Source organism: Olea europaea, chromosome 22 (genome assembly GCF_002742605.1).
Source record: "Olea europaea var. sylvestris chromosome 22, O_europaea_v1, whole genome shotgun sequence".
Classification (NCBI taxonomy): domain Eukaryota; kingdom Viridiplantae; phylum Streptophyta; class Magnoliopsida; order Lamiales; family Oleaceae; genus Olea; species Olea europaea.
In genome coordinates, this window is record NC_036258.1 from 11,983,464 (window position 1) to 12,001,480 (window position 18,017).

An 18,017-nucleotide genomic window follows, 5' to 3' on the forward strand; every position below is an offset into this window, starting at 1 on the left:
TAGGGTTTAGACTTGGTCATTTTTCGAACAGCAGCTTCTCGATTTTTCTCTCTGTAATTTTTGGATTTTCTCTTTGATCTGTGAGATCGTTTAGTTGGTTGAGAGAAAGTGTATTTGTATGAACTCTTGTGTGAGTTCTTCTTGTTGAGAAGTGGCTGGTCGTTGGGTGTTTGAGTAGGTGAACTGTGTGTTCGTTTTGTAACTCAAAGTTGCTGTTTTTGGTTGGTGATTTAGTGGATTCGAGCTTAAATCCTTATGGATGCTCAATGGGGACTTGGCGATCTTATGAATTGTTGAACCTCGGGGCTTCAGCTGAAAAATCTTGTGTTCTTTACTGTTCATGTTCAAATTTACGTTTTATACTTGATTTTTGCCTCGAATATTTTTCGGTCTTTAAACTGTCCAGAACTTACAGTGGTATCAGAGCTTGGAAATAGTGTTTTTCAGTCTCCTTAGTTACGGATCTGAAAGTCGTGTCATCGGCCGGAAAGAGAAACAGCAGATCTCTACGATCTGCTAACATTCCTTTTTGAAAAAAAAAAAAAATTTCACATACAACTGAAGCTTTCTTGGCACTGTTAGTGTGCTTCTTCATCTTCACGTGTTTAGTGTTAAATTTTCTTGAAAAGAAATCGATTGTTGCTGTTTTAAAATTTTGGCAGAAAGTTGTTGGTGTCGAACTTTTTGAAAGAAACCGAAGTTTCTTGGTTACCTTTTTTGGAGGTCTTTTAATTCATGTTGTTGCTGGTTCTAAAACTTGACAGAAATCCTTTGGTGAACTTCTTGCACCCTGCAGTGTGTGGGTGTCATTTAAAAAAAAAAATAAAAATAAACAGTTTTTATATTTTGTGAACTCTTGTTCTGTTGGTGACGATTTTTTACAAAATAAACGGAAGCCTTTGAATATCTTTTGATTATTGCAGCGTTGACATTTTTTGTTTGTGTGTTGTGGTACCTGTAGTAGTCAGGTAACAATGTTCTTGTAAAAGAATCAGATAGTTTTGAGTATCTTTGGTATCTGCAATTCTTGTGAGATCATTCTTGGTAACAAAACGTGTTTCAAACTTAAGGGCTCATTGAACCTCCTCTAATTCTACCTATGTCTAGGGTTCCCTAAGAGAATCCCAGAAACTTTGGGGATTAGGGCTTCGGTTTGAGAAACCTGCATTTTTCTAAAAACTGATTTTGAAACTCTTCCACTGTGTGTGGATACTGAAACAAACCAAAATCATATTTCCATTGATAAATTTTTGTACATTCTGTGTGATTTGTACTAATACTCAAATTGATCTTCTCAGGTGTTGAATTGCCCAAGAATAATTGCTTCAAAGGTACATACATTGTATTTACAGTTTTTGATAGCTTACTGTGTGTAAGTTATGTGATTAAATTCTATTGCATGCTTAAGGATCTGCATTGAATGTGTCTAATTTGGTTGATATACTCCTGTACACATTACACCAAAGCACTATCTATACATAATTTGAAATTGGAATAATAAGACAGTGATCTTTGTGACATACTGTTGACTGAATAACTACTGTGATATATCAATTTTATCATACTTGTAAATAATTTCACACTGCTGCACACCATGAACTCTAAGGTAGATGTCCAAATTTGGGATGGCAAATGAGACTTTAGTCTCTGGCGTTAGAAAATAAAAGCACTCATGTTACAATTAAAATGTGCTAAGACTATTGATGAATCTTGGTCAGAAACCTTATCTGAAGCTAGGAAAATTGAACAAGATGAACTGGCCTGGAGCACTTTGTTTCTACACTTATCTGATACTGTGATTAGGAAAGTAGGAGAAACTAAAACGAATTGTAGACTACCTTAGAGAAGCACTACCTCACTAAGACTGTTCCAAATAAATGTTTTCTTTGGAGACAGTTCTTTAGTTTTAAGTTTGATCCTAATCTTGACACGAGAAATAATATGGATAGATTTAATAGGATCACACAAGACTTAGCAAACTGTGATGAGAAATTTCTGATGAATAGAAGGTAGTTGGCCTACTTAATGCTCTAGGAGATAAATAAAAAGACATAAAAAATGCTCTAGAGTATGGTAGGAGTGATCTCACTGTTGAAATAATTCACAGTTCTTTTTTGAATAAAGAACTTGAATTAAAATCTGAACACAAAGAAGTGTTTCATGTTGAGGGTGTGTCATCAAATCAAAAACCACATATGAAAGGAGTTAGTAACTTCAGTTATTCCAATTTTAACAAGAATAAAAATTTTAACAAAAGACAATGGAATAACACCAAAGGAAAATGTAAGAAACCAATTAAAGGAAAAGCAAACAGCAGCAGTAACAAAAAATGTTTTTACTGTGGAAACAAGGTCACTTTATTAAAGATTATTTTAAAAAGGCAAATGACCAAAAGAATGGGTCTAACACTTGCTTCTTTAGCAGTTGCTGCTAATTATAAAGAAGCAGTAGCAAATATTGGAGTTGCCTATGTATCTCTATCTGAAAATACTGATTAGGACTAGGTAATGGATTCAGGTTGTTCTTTTCATATGACACCCAATATAGGCTGCATTTCAGACTTTTATAGTTTGGATGGAAGATTTGTAAAACTTGGGAATGATGAGTCATGCCAAGTGAAGGGAATTGGAATTGTGCTGTTGAAATTTAATAATGGCGATCACATGTTAAAACATACAAGATATGTACCAGCACTCAGAAGAAATCTCATATCCCTAGGAGTTCTTGATGGTGAAAATTACCAAATAGGTATTAAAAATGGCTTTACAAATATAACAAGAAATCAAGAACTTATCGTCGGTTTACCTAAGTTTAATGAAATTTATGTAATAGGTGCTGAAATAATTTCACCTAAAAATTCTGTGAATTTTGTCACACATCCTGATAAATCAGAATTGTGGCATAAAAGACTTGCCCACTTAAGTGAAAAAGGTTTAAAAACACTATCATATCAAGGGGCATTTGGGAAGGATAATGTTCAAAAATTGACTTTTTGTGAACACTGTATCATGGGAAAACAAGTTAGACCGCCTTTTAAGGCAGGGCTGCAAAAATTCCAAGATGTCCTTGAATAACATTCCGATTTATGGGGATCTGCACCTATTCCTACTGTATCTGGTTACAGATATTATCTTTTTACAACTGATGACTATTCAAGAAAAACATGGATTTTCTTACTAAGATCTAAATCTGATACCTTTGCAATTTTCAAAGAATGGAATTTACTAATTGAAAATCAGACTGGTAAGAAGATAACAATTTTAAGAACTGACAATGGGCTTGAATTTTGCAATACCGAATTTGATCAATATTGCAGTAAACAAGGGATAATGAGACATAAAACTGTGAGCTATATCCCACAACAAAATGGGGTTGCCGAGAGGTTAAGTAGAACAATTTCTGAAAGGACCAGATGTATGTTAATCAGTTCTGGCCTTCCAAAAATCTTCTGGGGCAAGGCTGTAAAAACAGCCTGTTATCTTATCAATAGATGTCCTTCCAGCTCTCTAAATAACAGAATTCCCAAACAAATCTGGTCTAGTTCAATGCCAGATTATTCTTACCTAAGAACCTTTGGATGTGCAACTTATGCACATCATACTGAGTCAAAATTGGACCCTAGATCATTGAAGGGTGTGTTCTTAGGATATTGAGAAGGTGTTAAAGGCTATAGACTGTGGTTAAGAGATGTGAGAGGTTATAAGGTGATAATAAGCAGATCTGTTATCTTTAATAAAGATGATTTTCCTTGTCTTAGTGACAAATCTGGTGAAAAGCTAGGAAAAGATGACTTTAGTATCACAGAAATTAATTTTGATAGCCAAAATACTGATGACCAGGCTCAGTTTGAGGTAGAGCTACATCAGGTAGAACCACAAAATGTCTCTGATGTTGAAATATTGGAAGATGAACAACATCAGGAGCCTGCACATGACCTGCAGGGCTACTAGCTTGCTAGAGACAGAGATAGGAGGCAAATAAGACCTCCTTTCAGGTATCAGTATGCTGATTTTGCATCTGATCAGATTGATCTGATCTGCTTGACATAGAACCTGCCTCTATTTCTTCCAAAGAATCCCCCAAGTGGATTGTTGCGATGGAAGATGAAATGAACTGACTCTTTAAAAATGAGACCTGGACTTTAGTTGAAAAACCCAAAGATTTTAAATTGTTTGATTGTAAATGGGTTTATAAAATTAAAGAGGGTGAGACTAAAGCTATTGATAAAAGGTTTAATGCAAGACTTGTAGCTAAAGGCTTTAACCAAAGGGAAGGGATAGATTGCAACAAAATATTTTCACTAGTTGTTAAATATACATCCATTAGAGTCCTACTTGCTATAGTGACACAATTTGACTTGGAATTAGAACAACTCGATGTGAAAACTGCCTTCTTGTATGGTTCTTTAGATGAAACCATATATATGACTCAACCAAGAGGGTTTGAAATGGTAGGAAAGGGAAACTTAGTGTGTCTCTTAAAGAAATCCTTTAATAGCCTAAAACAGGCCCCTAGGCAGTGATATAAAAGATTTGACTCTTTTATACAAGGTTTGAACTTCAAGAAATCTGAATATGATTCCTGTTTCTATTATAAGAAAGAAGGTGAATCTGATTTTCTTTATCTGCTTTTGTATGTTGATGATATACTTCTTGCTGGTCATAATTTTGTTGCACTTAACTCAATTAAAGAACATCTGAAATCTGAATTTGAAATGAAAGATTTAGGACTAGCTAGAAAGAAAAAGAGATAGAATAAATGGAAAGTTGTTTCTAACACAAAAATCTTATGTTGATAAGGTTTTAAAAAGGTTTTCTCTTCATGAATCTAAGCTGCTAGTTTGCCTTTATCTGCTGGAATGAAATTATATGTTGATCAATCGCCTAAACTGAAGAGGAACATAAAAGAATGATGAATGTTCCATATTCTAATGCTGTTGGATCTGTTATATATGTTATGGTTTGCTCTAGGCTTGATATTGCTTATGATGTGAGTGTTTTAAGCAGATTTATGAGTAACCCAGGTGAAATACATTGACAATGCATGAAAAATCTAATTAAATACTTGAAAGGAACCAGTGACTTAGGTTTAATGTTCAAAACAAATAAAAATGGATTTAGACTTAAAGGTTATGTAGATTCAGATTTTGCTAGTAATCCGGACAATAAGAAGTCTACAACTGCATATTTTTATGTTATAAATGATACATGCATTAGTTGGAAATTTCAGTTTCAAAAATTGGTTGCATTGTCTTCAATTGAAACTGAATACATTGCTGCAACTGAAACAGTTAAGGAGGGTTTATGGTTGAAGGGTTTACTTAGTGAATTAGGACTTATAGAAAATTAGGTGGAGCTGTAACCAAAGTGCTATTTTTCTACGTAAAAATCCTATTTTACATGATAGATCCAAGTATATAGATGTAAAATTCCATTTTATTAGAGACATCATTGATAAGGGTGATATTAGATTGATCAAAATACCTACTAAGGTAAATCCAGCAGATGTCGGAACTAAGGTAATCTCTATTAGTAAGTTTGTTGATTCTTTAAGATTAATTAATTTGAAGAAGACTGATTTCTTCTATTTCTACAGGTAATAAGAGCAAATGAAATAAGGTGTTTGAGTTTTGAATCCACAAAAGAGCAGGCACAAAAGACAGCAATATATATATATATCTAAAGTTTGCCCAATCCATCTGACCTGGGTTGATAGTCCAACAAGTAGAAGAATTTGGAATGGCTAAATAAAAAAGCGTTTCTGTTTTGTTTTAACAACTTCAGCCGGATCAAGACGTGTGGCATGTTGAAGGCCGTTGGATCAAATGAATCGGCTTCTTTCATTTAAAAGGAGCTCAAAAGTCTACGGTTTAGACTTGGCCATTTTTCGAGCAGCTTCTTCTCGATTTTTCTCTCTGTAATTTTTGGGTTTTCTCTTTGACCTATGAGATCGTTTAGTTGGTTGAGAGAAAGTGTATTTCTATGAACTCTTGTGTGAGTTCTTCTTATTCAGAAGTGGCTGGTCGTTGGTTGTTTGAGTAGGTGAACTATGTGTTCGTTTTGTAACTCGAAATTGATGTTTTTGGCCGGTGATTTAGTGGATTCGAGCTTAAATCCTTATGGATCCTCAATGGGGACTAGGCGATCTTATTGATTGCTGAACCTTGGGGCTTCGGTTGAAAAATCTTGTGTTATTTACTGTTCATGTTCGGATCTACGTTTTATAGTTGATTTTTGCCTCGAATATTTTTTGATCTTTAAACTGTCCTGAACCTACATAAACCAAGAAAATGTCCAGATTGGATGGAAAGTCGACAAAATACAATACTTAGAATCCTTAAAGTGATATGGATAGGGTAAGAATAAAATGGATAGTGCAATAGGCTACCATCCGATGGGACATGTAGCTAAAGCACAATGTTCTTCGTCTACACCCAACAAAGATATGCTTACGGGCTCTATTCGTACAAAACCACTCCCATGAATGCCAATTATTCGGGAAAATTTAGTAAGCACACGAGATTGTTAACAAATAATATTTTTATGATTCAAATCCACTATTGGATGTTGTGTACATTGGTCTTTGAATTTTGGATTTCTTTGGTTTGCACTCGTATTGCGTTTCCTTGCATTTCATCCAAATTTTCTTGAATTTTACTTAACAAACAAAATTAATATCTAACTAAGTCATAAGTCATTATAATTAATTATAATTAATCATATTTAGCGGCCCAAATAACTGTATAAAATACATTTACGAAATATCCCCAAACTTGAACAATCGTCCTCAAATAAAATAGACTTTGACTTAAATAAAATTTTAAAATAAACATGATTAGATAATCTGCCTTAGGTTTCACAATTAGAATTTATGTAATAAGACCAAAGTACTTCAAAATCATATTACTAAAATTAATTTATATTTATCCAATGCAAAATCGACATGAGTGTGAAATTCATGCAAGACATCATAAATCATAAATTAATAAAGTTGATTTATATACTAATCCTTTTTAATTCTTTTTTGAATGTGTAATCTAAGGTTGATTTATATACTCCCCCACTCTCTAATTTGGCTAGATCTTAATTGTAGCTCAACATATCAAAAAAATTAGAATTCTCCTTATTTTCGACTGCTTTAACCTTCAAAAATCAACTGGGACAATAAACTCTTATCAAAGGTCAAAGCTCTAAAACGTGTGTTTGTGGCTTATATTAAGCTTTTTAATGTCTCTATAGCGAGCAATTTGGCCGATAACTCCAAGTCAAATTACTAGAGGACACCAGGTTTTAAATATCCTTCTAGGTTTAATCACTCGACTCATAAAAATTACAAAGAGACATTTCACAATGAGATAGTTTCTTCCTTTTTTATTATTTTTATTATTTTTTATGCAATGATTAGTACAATGCCCTTATTAAACACTCATTCTCAAATATTGATCTTTAACTTAAGATTTTCACATAATTTACATCTTATTGTCCTTAGACACTTCATACAAAATTTAACACACATGAAATCCACATTTATTTTTGTTTCCCTACAACAACTCAATCATCCCCAAACTATCTTAAAATTGGTTTAATGATTTAGTGTTTATTTGGATTTAACCCCTAAGATCCACTATTTTCAACGTATTTAAACTTTGAATCAAATTAATTCTTCATGATGCAAATCAAAAATCTTGTGCACAAACAATGCCAAGTTTTACATGAATAAGCATAAATCAACCTAACATGTAATTTTTTCACAATTTATAGTAACACATGGTTCCAAATATATGTATCATTGCAGGCAAATTTATCTTAACCCACATCAGCACATAAAAACAATAATAAAACTATTTATCTTTTCATGTGGACAAGCATAAAAACAGTGAAAATAGATAAAAACTCGATAATTTCCCACCTCCAAACTTATAAAGTACATTGCCCCCAATCTCTAAAAATATGGCAAGCAGTATATAAAAATTAAGGGCAAATGAGAGAACTAACTACTCCCTTGTATTAATTTGAAAGTGGTGGATGGATAGGAATGAAGGTGTTGGATCATTTGCTATGTATTTTCTCTTGTTCAATGTGTTTAGGTGTCATATTTCTTCAAAATAAATAAAATCATAACATGGAACAATTTAGAATGAGCTCTAATACATCATAAAAGAAATATATGGGATGAAGATACCCTCTACTAATAAAAGAAATAAAAATTACTAATCCTATATTCTAAAAGCAATATAAATAAAAGGGAAGAAAATTGAGTTGCATCTCAATAAGGTCTTGTTTATCATCATTAACTTGATTTTGATGTTTTGGCTACTCATGGTGTATTGAAAAGAGTGTTTTGGCTTTGCATCAATTGTACTGGCAGTTGTTCTTTAATTCAAATTTGAATATCTAGATTACAAGATTTTAATTGCTATCCTGCCCAAAGATTGCTTCCTTCTTCTTCTTGTGAGTTTCATAGCCTTTGAGGGAATGGAACAAGTTCTACATAAGTTCGAATAGGGGTAGCAGGCTTTATTGATGGTGTCTCTATAATCACATAATTCATAGCTTCAATTGCTAATACTTGTTCTCGTGGGTTCTTCTCTGTATCGCTTGGCAGAGTATCTTGTGTTCTGTTAGCTTATGCAGCTACTATTTATCCTACCTGAGTTTCAAATTTTAATTGCACAAGCTGATTTGAAGAATAGCCAAAATGAGTCTCACTTTTGGTAATGAATTAAGCCACTAATTCTTCTAACGATGATTGAAATCTTGGTGGGTTGCCCCATAATCTTATATCATTAACACTAATTATTAGTTTATGAGAAGTTAGGATGCTTGCTCCAACCTGCATTACAAGTGTCCGAGTAAGAATTATTTGCTAACTCTATGAGTTCTGTGTGCAACTGTCTTCTTAAGTCTAATATGCATGCCTGGATGCTAATCGACAACTTGCAGTCTAATACGCAGACTGGTGCTAGTTGGTAAATCGTGCTCACATTTTACGTGAGGTTGTCCAATTTCCTTATTAGTACTCCTATTTGGGCTGCCAATGATGTAACTGTATCCATGTTGTGAATACCCGCCTTTTTCCTTGGCAATTCCATGTTTCAATCATATAGTTTGATTTTCTGCTATTTTCTCAAAAATAAATCTAAGTTGTCTAAGGGAAAATTCGCAATTGTCTTTCTGCTGAAACATCAATTATGTTACGGTAATTAGGATGCATGCTTGCATAGAAGATATGCTTTTTTAGGAATGTCTAGATTGGGATGTTTTCTTTGAATCTTTCCCATGCTTCTAAATAGCTCTTGAAGTCCTTTTGCGTGAATGTATGAGCTTCATTTCTACTTGGATGGACTTGAGAATGTGGGAAGAATTTCAATGTGAATTTCTACACCACGTCATTCCATAAAACAATGCTCCAATGGTGTAATGAGATTAGCCATTCTTATGCGCCTTCCTTTAAAGTATGAGGGAATAGATAGTTGAAAAGCGTCAACTGACATGTCTTCGTGACTGATCACTTTGCAAAGCATCTAGAGGGCTTGAGTAAATTCATGAGGGTTTTCAGTTGGTTTTCCAGAGAACCTGATGTCTTGATGATTTTGAAACAAGTTGATGATATCTCGTCGAATATGGAAGTTGGCCTACCCAAAACATGGACTAACAATGGCCGATTGCACATGAACATGTATGGGATTTAAATAATTCGTAAGAGCTTTCCTTGGTGGATTTGGGGGTAATTGAACTTGATTTTGATTTTCTACCATTTCTCTTGCTTCTCTTTGTTCTTTTATGTTGTCTGAAGGTTCTTTCGATTTTGGAATCCAATTGTAGGAGGTCGATTTTTTCTGAATCTTGTATAGATTGCCAAAAATAAAAAAGAGAGAGGTTAGATGTGTAATTAATAGCCTAAAACAAAACAAACATAAAATCCAAATCTTGATAAACTAATAACTCAAATTAAATACATTTTTCGGACAATGGAGCCAAAAATTTGTTTGAAAAAAATCCCTTAGGTCTCCTAAAACAAACACAATTAATATCTAATTAAATCATAATTCATCAAATTTAATTACAACTAATCACATTTAATGGTCCAAATAAGTATCTAAAATACACTTATAATCAATCTAGAATACAATGCCGCTGATAGAATCTAATTGTATCTCTACCACAATGTTTTCCTTTATCGAAATACAAAGAAATTGAATATTGTCTCGATAAGAAGTTCAAGGTTGAAGCCGGAGGCATGGCAGCTATTGCTCCAAGAAGCGCCAGTGTATTAATCAGCTGACCATTTACAAGGATATTTTTTGAGATGAGAAATGCGAGATTTCTTGAAAATGTTGAGTTTTGGGAGAAGAGATAAGGTTATGAGTATATTGTCTTTGAAGTTACTCTTCCATATGTTGCTATTGACAATGATCAAGCACAAATTCTTGACATTGTTCAAGATACAAATTAGGGTTATCACGACAATATTCCAGAGCTCTCCATCCAAAGTGAAAAAGTTTCTCTTGGGTAGAAAACTCAACAACATCAAGAGGAGGTGTAATTAAGGAGATCCGATAGACAAATGAAAAGTGATTCCAAATTATTATATTGTCTTTCTCTAAGAACATGAATTTGATAAAGGAGCTATGGAAGATGATCCAATTAACTTTCTTCAAGTCAAACAAAGTTTANTTGTCTTTCTCTAAGAACATGAATTTGATAAAGGAGCTATGGAAGATGATCCAATTAACTTTCTTCAAGTCAAACAAAGTTTAAATTCTCAAAAGTGGATTGATTCCATGAATGATGAAATGAAATCCATGAAAGCTAATGTTTCATGGGATCTTGTTAAAATTCCTGAAGGTGTGAAAACACTTGGTGGCAAATGGATAATCTAAATCAAGAAGGATTCAACAGTTAATATTGAGAGATATAAGACTCGTTTTGATTTGGAGTTACATCAGATAAATTTAAAGACAGCATTTCTCAACAGATACATTAACGAAACGATATGTATGGAGTAATTAAAAAACTTTGTGTCAGGTGATCCAAAGAAAATAATCTGCAAATTAAGCCCTCGTTTGGCCTCAATTAATTTTCATTCCATTACATTTCATTTTACTTTCTCCTATTTTCAACCACACAATCTTCTATAAAATAATATTACACATAAATTGAAAAAAATTCCTTCTTTTTTAACCATTCATTTTTAAAAAAAAAAAAATACTACTCCACCCATTTTCGTTTCTACAAAATGGGGGGCCAAACGGGAGCTAAATAAATCTACCTATGGTTTCAACAAGCTTTCCATCAATGGTATTACAAATTTCATCAAGTTATATCTTGTATGGTTTTGAGGTAAATGCAATGGATGATTGTATGTACTATAAGTTCAGTTGGAGTAAATTTATCTTCCTAGTGTTATATGTCGATGACATACTAATTACAAGTAGCGACATAGGCTTGTTAGGGACGCCTACTTTGTATTAGAAATACAGATACATTGAGATTGCTCTCGAGGACTCATTGGGTTGTCACAAAAGTGTTATATCTAAAAAGTTCTCTCTAGATTCAGCATGAAGGATTTTCATCTAGGAGATACTCCCATCTCTAAAAGAGAAAAATTTAATTTCAGTTAGTGCCCTTAAAACTGAGATTGAAATGAAAGAAATGCAAAAGATTCCTTATGCGTAGACTATAGGAAGTCTTATGTGCATACAAATATGTGCGGGTTTGAATTTAGCGTTCACAATTGGAATGTTGGTTAAATATTTAAGTAACAGTGAATGGATCAATGGAAAGTAGCCAAACGAGTTATGAATATTTAAAGATAACAAAAGATTACATCTTCACTTATCGAAAATCAGATCGATTAGAGATCATTGAAAATTCTGATTTTGATTTTACTGGATGCCAAGATAGTAAGAGATCCACATTAAGCTATATTTATATGCTGGCCAAAGGCAATATTTCTTGGAGGAATGTTAAGTCTACACTCATAGGACCTTCAACAATGGTAGCTCAGTTCATAGCATGTCATGAGATATCCAACCATGGAATATGGCTACCAAACTATTATTGGATTGCGGTTATGGATGATATTGAAAGATTGCTAAAGAAATATTGTGACAATAAATCAATTGAGTAATATTCCAACAACAACAAAATTTCTTCATGTCAGCACACAAACATCAAGTTTCTTGTTGTTAAAGAAAGAGTTCAAATTGTCAAGTTTTAATAGAACATATAAGAAGAATCTCTATGATTGTAGATCTGCTCAACAAGAGTATACCATCTAAGGTGTTTCATGAGAACATGACTCATATGGGAGCTATGTTATTTGATGATGTGCTGATTTAGTGAGAGTTTGTGTTTTGGATGTTCTTTTTGTTTAGACACGTGTTTATGTTTAATTTCTGTAGAATAAAGAAGATGGTTTGTTTGTAACTCTTGAGTGTTTTCTTTCTATTTGTGGTTTAACATTTAGAATAGAAAGCCTAAGTTGATCTTATTGAACAATAAGCTATGATTAGCTGGAAATAGACATGTTTAAAATCACATTGTATATAATTTCCTTGCTGCACATCCATACTTGATTTATGTCATCGATTTATTGGTATGGGTCACCATTGATGGGTCTAATTATGAAACAAGTATAATGAAGGCTGCTGTGATCCAATACTAATATATGAAAATGGACCAGGATGTTAATAAGGAGATGATTCAAGGATGATTGCTTTTCAGTGAACACTCAAGGTTAGGTAATATAATTATTTTTGGAAAACATGTGTAGTCCAAGTGGGAGATTGTTAGAAACATGGGCTTCTTATTATTATTTTTTTTGTGGGCTAAAACAAATAATTATATTATTATGGGCTATTTATAACATATAATCGCTAGAGATACATAAATAAAGTGGCTACTATATACATTATCATTTTCAAGAAACTAGTTTTAAATGTTCAAAAATCAGGTTGTAATTAAATTTTATTAATTAAATAAATAATTTAAAATATTCTATTAATTAAATATATTAATGCAAAATTATACAATTTATAGTCACTGTTACAAACTTATAGGTCACAACTTATTTCTCGGTCAAAAATTATTAAATTAAAAAGTCATTATTTCTCAATGACAAATAAAAAAATTTCGTAGCTCAAAAATCAAATATTTTATAGGTCACAAATGATCAAATTAATAGGTCATGTATAATGTTTCTCGGTTATAAATTACAAATTTTATAAGTCATAATTTATTTCCTGATAACAAAATATCAATTTAAGTGGTACAAGTTATTTTTCGATCACAAATCATCTAATTAATTAGTCACAATTTAACAAATTGTAAGTCATGATTATAAATTTAATTTCAATTTCGCATTTCTAGGTTACATATTATATAGTGGTCATATTCATCCAAATAATTGGTCACAAATACTTTTCATCCCATCATGAGTTGTCCTGCTCTACCACCACTACCACACAACCAATTGCATCACCACCACTATCATGGGCACAACCAAAAACACTCTGCCACCAGCCCCACGGACACCACCATAACCACTCCTTCACCATGACCACAACCACGACAACGACCATGAACACTACCGTACTACTCCACCACCAACACCACCGTCAGCAACTACCATTTTCAACAACAAAACAACCACTCCCACTAGTCACCACCAACAAAAACCACTTCGCGTGCACAACACAATACACTAGTGACACACCATCATTGCTGCTTGTTTCGTTCATAGACGATTGTCTGCAGAACCAAATCATTGATCGGCTATCACCAATAACACTTCATCCCTGCTGCATGAACCACCCAAACCTCTGCAAAAATCATAAAAAAACCATCAGTCACCATAAACTACCATGACTCTATAGTAAAACTCCAAAATTACCATTGAAGCCACATTTTCCCAGATCTAGCAGTGGGTCTCACAGCGTCACTTGGAACCATTGCTGCAATAGCATGATGCTTGCACAACGTGAATGGCAGCGTGACGCTATCGCCACCATCACCACCATAAATAATAATGAGACTCACATTGCATTATCACTGCACACTGAATTTCAACATGAATAACACTCCCTGAGTTGTTGAACATGCTTAAAACTGTTGAACCCAATGCCAAAGCTAGAGTGGGCATGTCTTAGCCATTCATTCCTCCAAAGACACTAAGAGGAAGACTAAAGTAAGTTTTAAGAAAATATCCAAGAAGGCTAAGAGCATTAATGACATAGTCAAAGCAAACGAGGACAATACCCAGTCTGATGGCCTGTGCTATAATTGTGGAATGAAAGGTCATTGGAAGAGGAATTGTAAGGCTTACTTCACCAGTTTGGAGGAAAAGAAGTCTTCTAAAGCTTCCAGTTCAAGTATATTGGTAATATGTCTACTTCATTTAGCTTCTTGAGTATTAGATACTGGATGTGGATCTCATATTTGTATAAATATATAGGGACTAAAGAAAAGTAGACCATTGCAAAAAAGAGAACTTGGTCTACGCGTGGAGAATGGAGCAAGAGTTGTTGTATTAGCTGTAAGAATATACTTCATACCATGAACTTCGAGCTTAGTAGTAGAATAAGAGAATTCTTATTCTGTTCCTGCCATTGCCAAAAACATTATATCTATTTCATGTTGGGACATGAGTGGTTTTTCAATTAATGTTAAGGAAAATCGTTGTTCCTTTTATTGAGATGAGATCTTTTATGGTTGTAGTGTATTACAAAATGACATTTGCATTTGTGATACTGAGTCATCTATTATGAGCATAGAAAATAAAAGCATGAAAATGCTAACATAAATAATACTTTCTTTGGCATTGCAGACTAGGTTATATAAATGAGAAACACATTTGCAAATTAGATAGATTTGGATATTTGGGGTCAATTGATTTTGAATCATTTGACAAATACCAATCATGCCTGTTAGGCATGATGGCTAAATTTCCTTTTCCTGGAAAAGGACAAAGAGCTGCATAATTATTTGGCCTAATATATATTGACGTATGTCCCCATGTCAATCACCTCTAGAGGTGGTATCTTTTCTTTACATTTATTGATAACCATTCTAGATAAAGTTATGTATACTTCACTTGAAAAGTTCAAGGAATTCAAGCCAAAAGTAGAGAAACAAATAGGTAAAAGTACTCCTGCACTAAGATTCGATCAAGGTGAAGAATATGTAAAAGGAGAACTTTTAGATTATCTAAAAGAGAATAGAATTCTCTTGCAGTAGACTCCGCCACATATGCTGCAACATCATTGTGTATCAAAACAAAGGAATCGTACACTATTAGATATGGTCCAATCCATGATGAGCTATGTAACCTCCCCAAAATCGTTTTGGGGTTGTTGCATGCTATACACTAAATCGTGTCTCATCTAAATTGGTTGACAAAACTCTATACGAATTATGTAATGAATGGTAAAAGGCCAAACTTATCTCATATTAAAGTTTGAGGCCGTGACATTTATGTGAAGCACAATGAATCGGATAAACTAGAGGCTAAGTCCGATAAATACATATTTGTGGTATATCCAAAAGAGATAATTGGATATCAATTCTATAATCCCATTAAAAAGAACGTGTTCGTCTCAAGACATGTCATATTCATAAAGAATGAGTTCATTCTAGGAAAGGATAGTGGGAGCAAATTAGAACTTGAAGAAGTTCATGAATCCACAGATATTGTTGACCAATTAGATGAACTGGAGTCTAATCCCACATCTACTGAGGAAGAAACTCTCGGTAAGAAATAGAGACTCCGAGGACACTCCGACTCAGTGTAAATTAAGTAGGACCATTTGAACTCCTAGAAGGATTCACGATTACTAAGATGGTAAGAGATTATGATTTCATTCAATTAAGTCAACAATGAAATCCTTGGCTAATGTGTGCTCATAAGTCGATAAAAAAGGTTTTCAACTTATATTCACTTACCTATGGGATAAAAAATATGATCGATAATCGAGATTGACACTCTTCTATATCTTGTAATTGATTGGATCTTATCGATGAACGGATTATGATTTCATGGTAAACGGACAGATTAGTTTTGTCATACCATGTGACATTTTCAATAACATGTATTGCCCTAATACATTGGTAGATGTCAATCTGGGATGACGGATGTGGATTGGTGATAAAATTAAAAAGTGGTATTTTAATTTATTGATTTTGATTCTAATAAAAATAATAATTTACATTGTCAGGAATTATGATCGAGAACTTAATTGGTCACATACAAAAGGGGAACTAGAAGAATGAGATTTACTAATTAATTAATTGCCAAGTATTGGACAATTAATTAGTTGGGTTGCTCATTAATAAGCCTGAATTAATTAATTAGATTAACTAATTCAAGGACCAAATTTATTAAATTAGATTAATTAAATATTGGATCGGATTAAGTTTAAGAGATGAGCCAACTCCACTTAGAATTGTATTAATAGATTGTTAGGGTTTGTGAAATCACAACACAACATAATTATATTCTTGCTAAAATAAGAAAACAGATCATAATTTTCTCAATTTTGTTCCCTGTGTATCCTTCCATTGGAGGGTGGACGATCGGACAGCTGTGGATTACAGATCATGATTGTTAGTGTCCGAGATAAGCAAAAGCATTCACAGGGTTCAACAAAGGTATAATTCCTATTACAGTTTCTATCTGAATAAAAAGTAGATCCTTGTTGGGATTTGAAATTATTTTATTTTCCGCCGAGCATGATTAAGTAAATTCCCAACTGCAATCCCAAATCATATTTAGTCTTGGCATCTAGCATGCAATAAGAATTAGATTATCAAGCAGAAATATTTCTTAGAAGTTCAAAACTAATATATTTCCTGATATGCTAGGGCTTTTATTATGCTTATTGGGAGTATAAAGATCAAAGCGAATGAGTCTAATAAGAGGAGTCCCAACCATTGCAATCGAAGTTGATCTTTTATGAATACAAAGCACAAGATATAGATCTAATGACAACCGAAAAATCACATGAAACCACCAATTGGGAATATCTTTGTACATCTTCACAAGTCTTATGTGGATATCTGACTTTTCGTTGTATGAAGCTTGAAATTTCTCATAAATTTCCCAAATTTATTGGATGAATAGTTCAGCTAAAAGACTAAATCTAAGTTAGAAGTCAACAGTTAATTTTAACAACATATTTTGTGGGACCCAAGACTTTTCAATAACTCATTCTATTAATTTGTATTTTATCTAAACCAAACATGGGCAAACCAGGAAAAAGAGTGAGCCAAGAAACCTGCCCCACCATTCCTAAGGAATGGAGTAAGGGGCAGCCTATTGGATAATTTTTATGGATTCTATCATTTCACCAATTCATACTAAATAAAGAGTTAATGAATCCCGTTTTCAACCATTTCATTTTACCAAGTTCAATATTAGCCAAATTAGTCAACTTTTATATGTAGAGAGAGAAAAAAAAAAGGAAGTCCCATGAAGTATACCGGAGGTGAATCAGAGACGTAGGAAGCCTTTGCTCCTCTCAAGATCCCTTCAGTAGGAGGAGGTTATCATAATCTTAATATGGAACTAAAAATAGCTAATAGAATAAGAACTTCAAACAGCCTTGATCGGTTGTTAGTACCTAGAGAAGCGTACATACCTAGTGAGCTTCTCCATAGGATATTGCGCTACAAGAAAAGATGGCTATGATTGTCCTTAGCAACAATAAAGATAAGGAACTTGCAAAATGGATCTATTTATCATAAAGAAATTCGTCGTTCCTGACATTTTTTTTGGATAAGGTAAGTGTATTATATTCACAGTGTAAAAATAAAGTAAATATCACAGGGGCATACCCCAGGAAACTAGGCTAGGAATATGTCTCCTAACACCAATAACAGAACCCTAGATTAATGCTCATATCCTAACAACGACAATAAAAAATATCCGTAGAAAAACTTGATGAACGTTGGAGCCATCTATTCTCGTTAATTTGAACAATCAAACATTCCTCCACTTTCATTCGTAAAGGGAAAGAA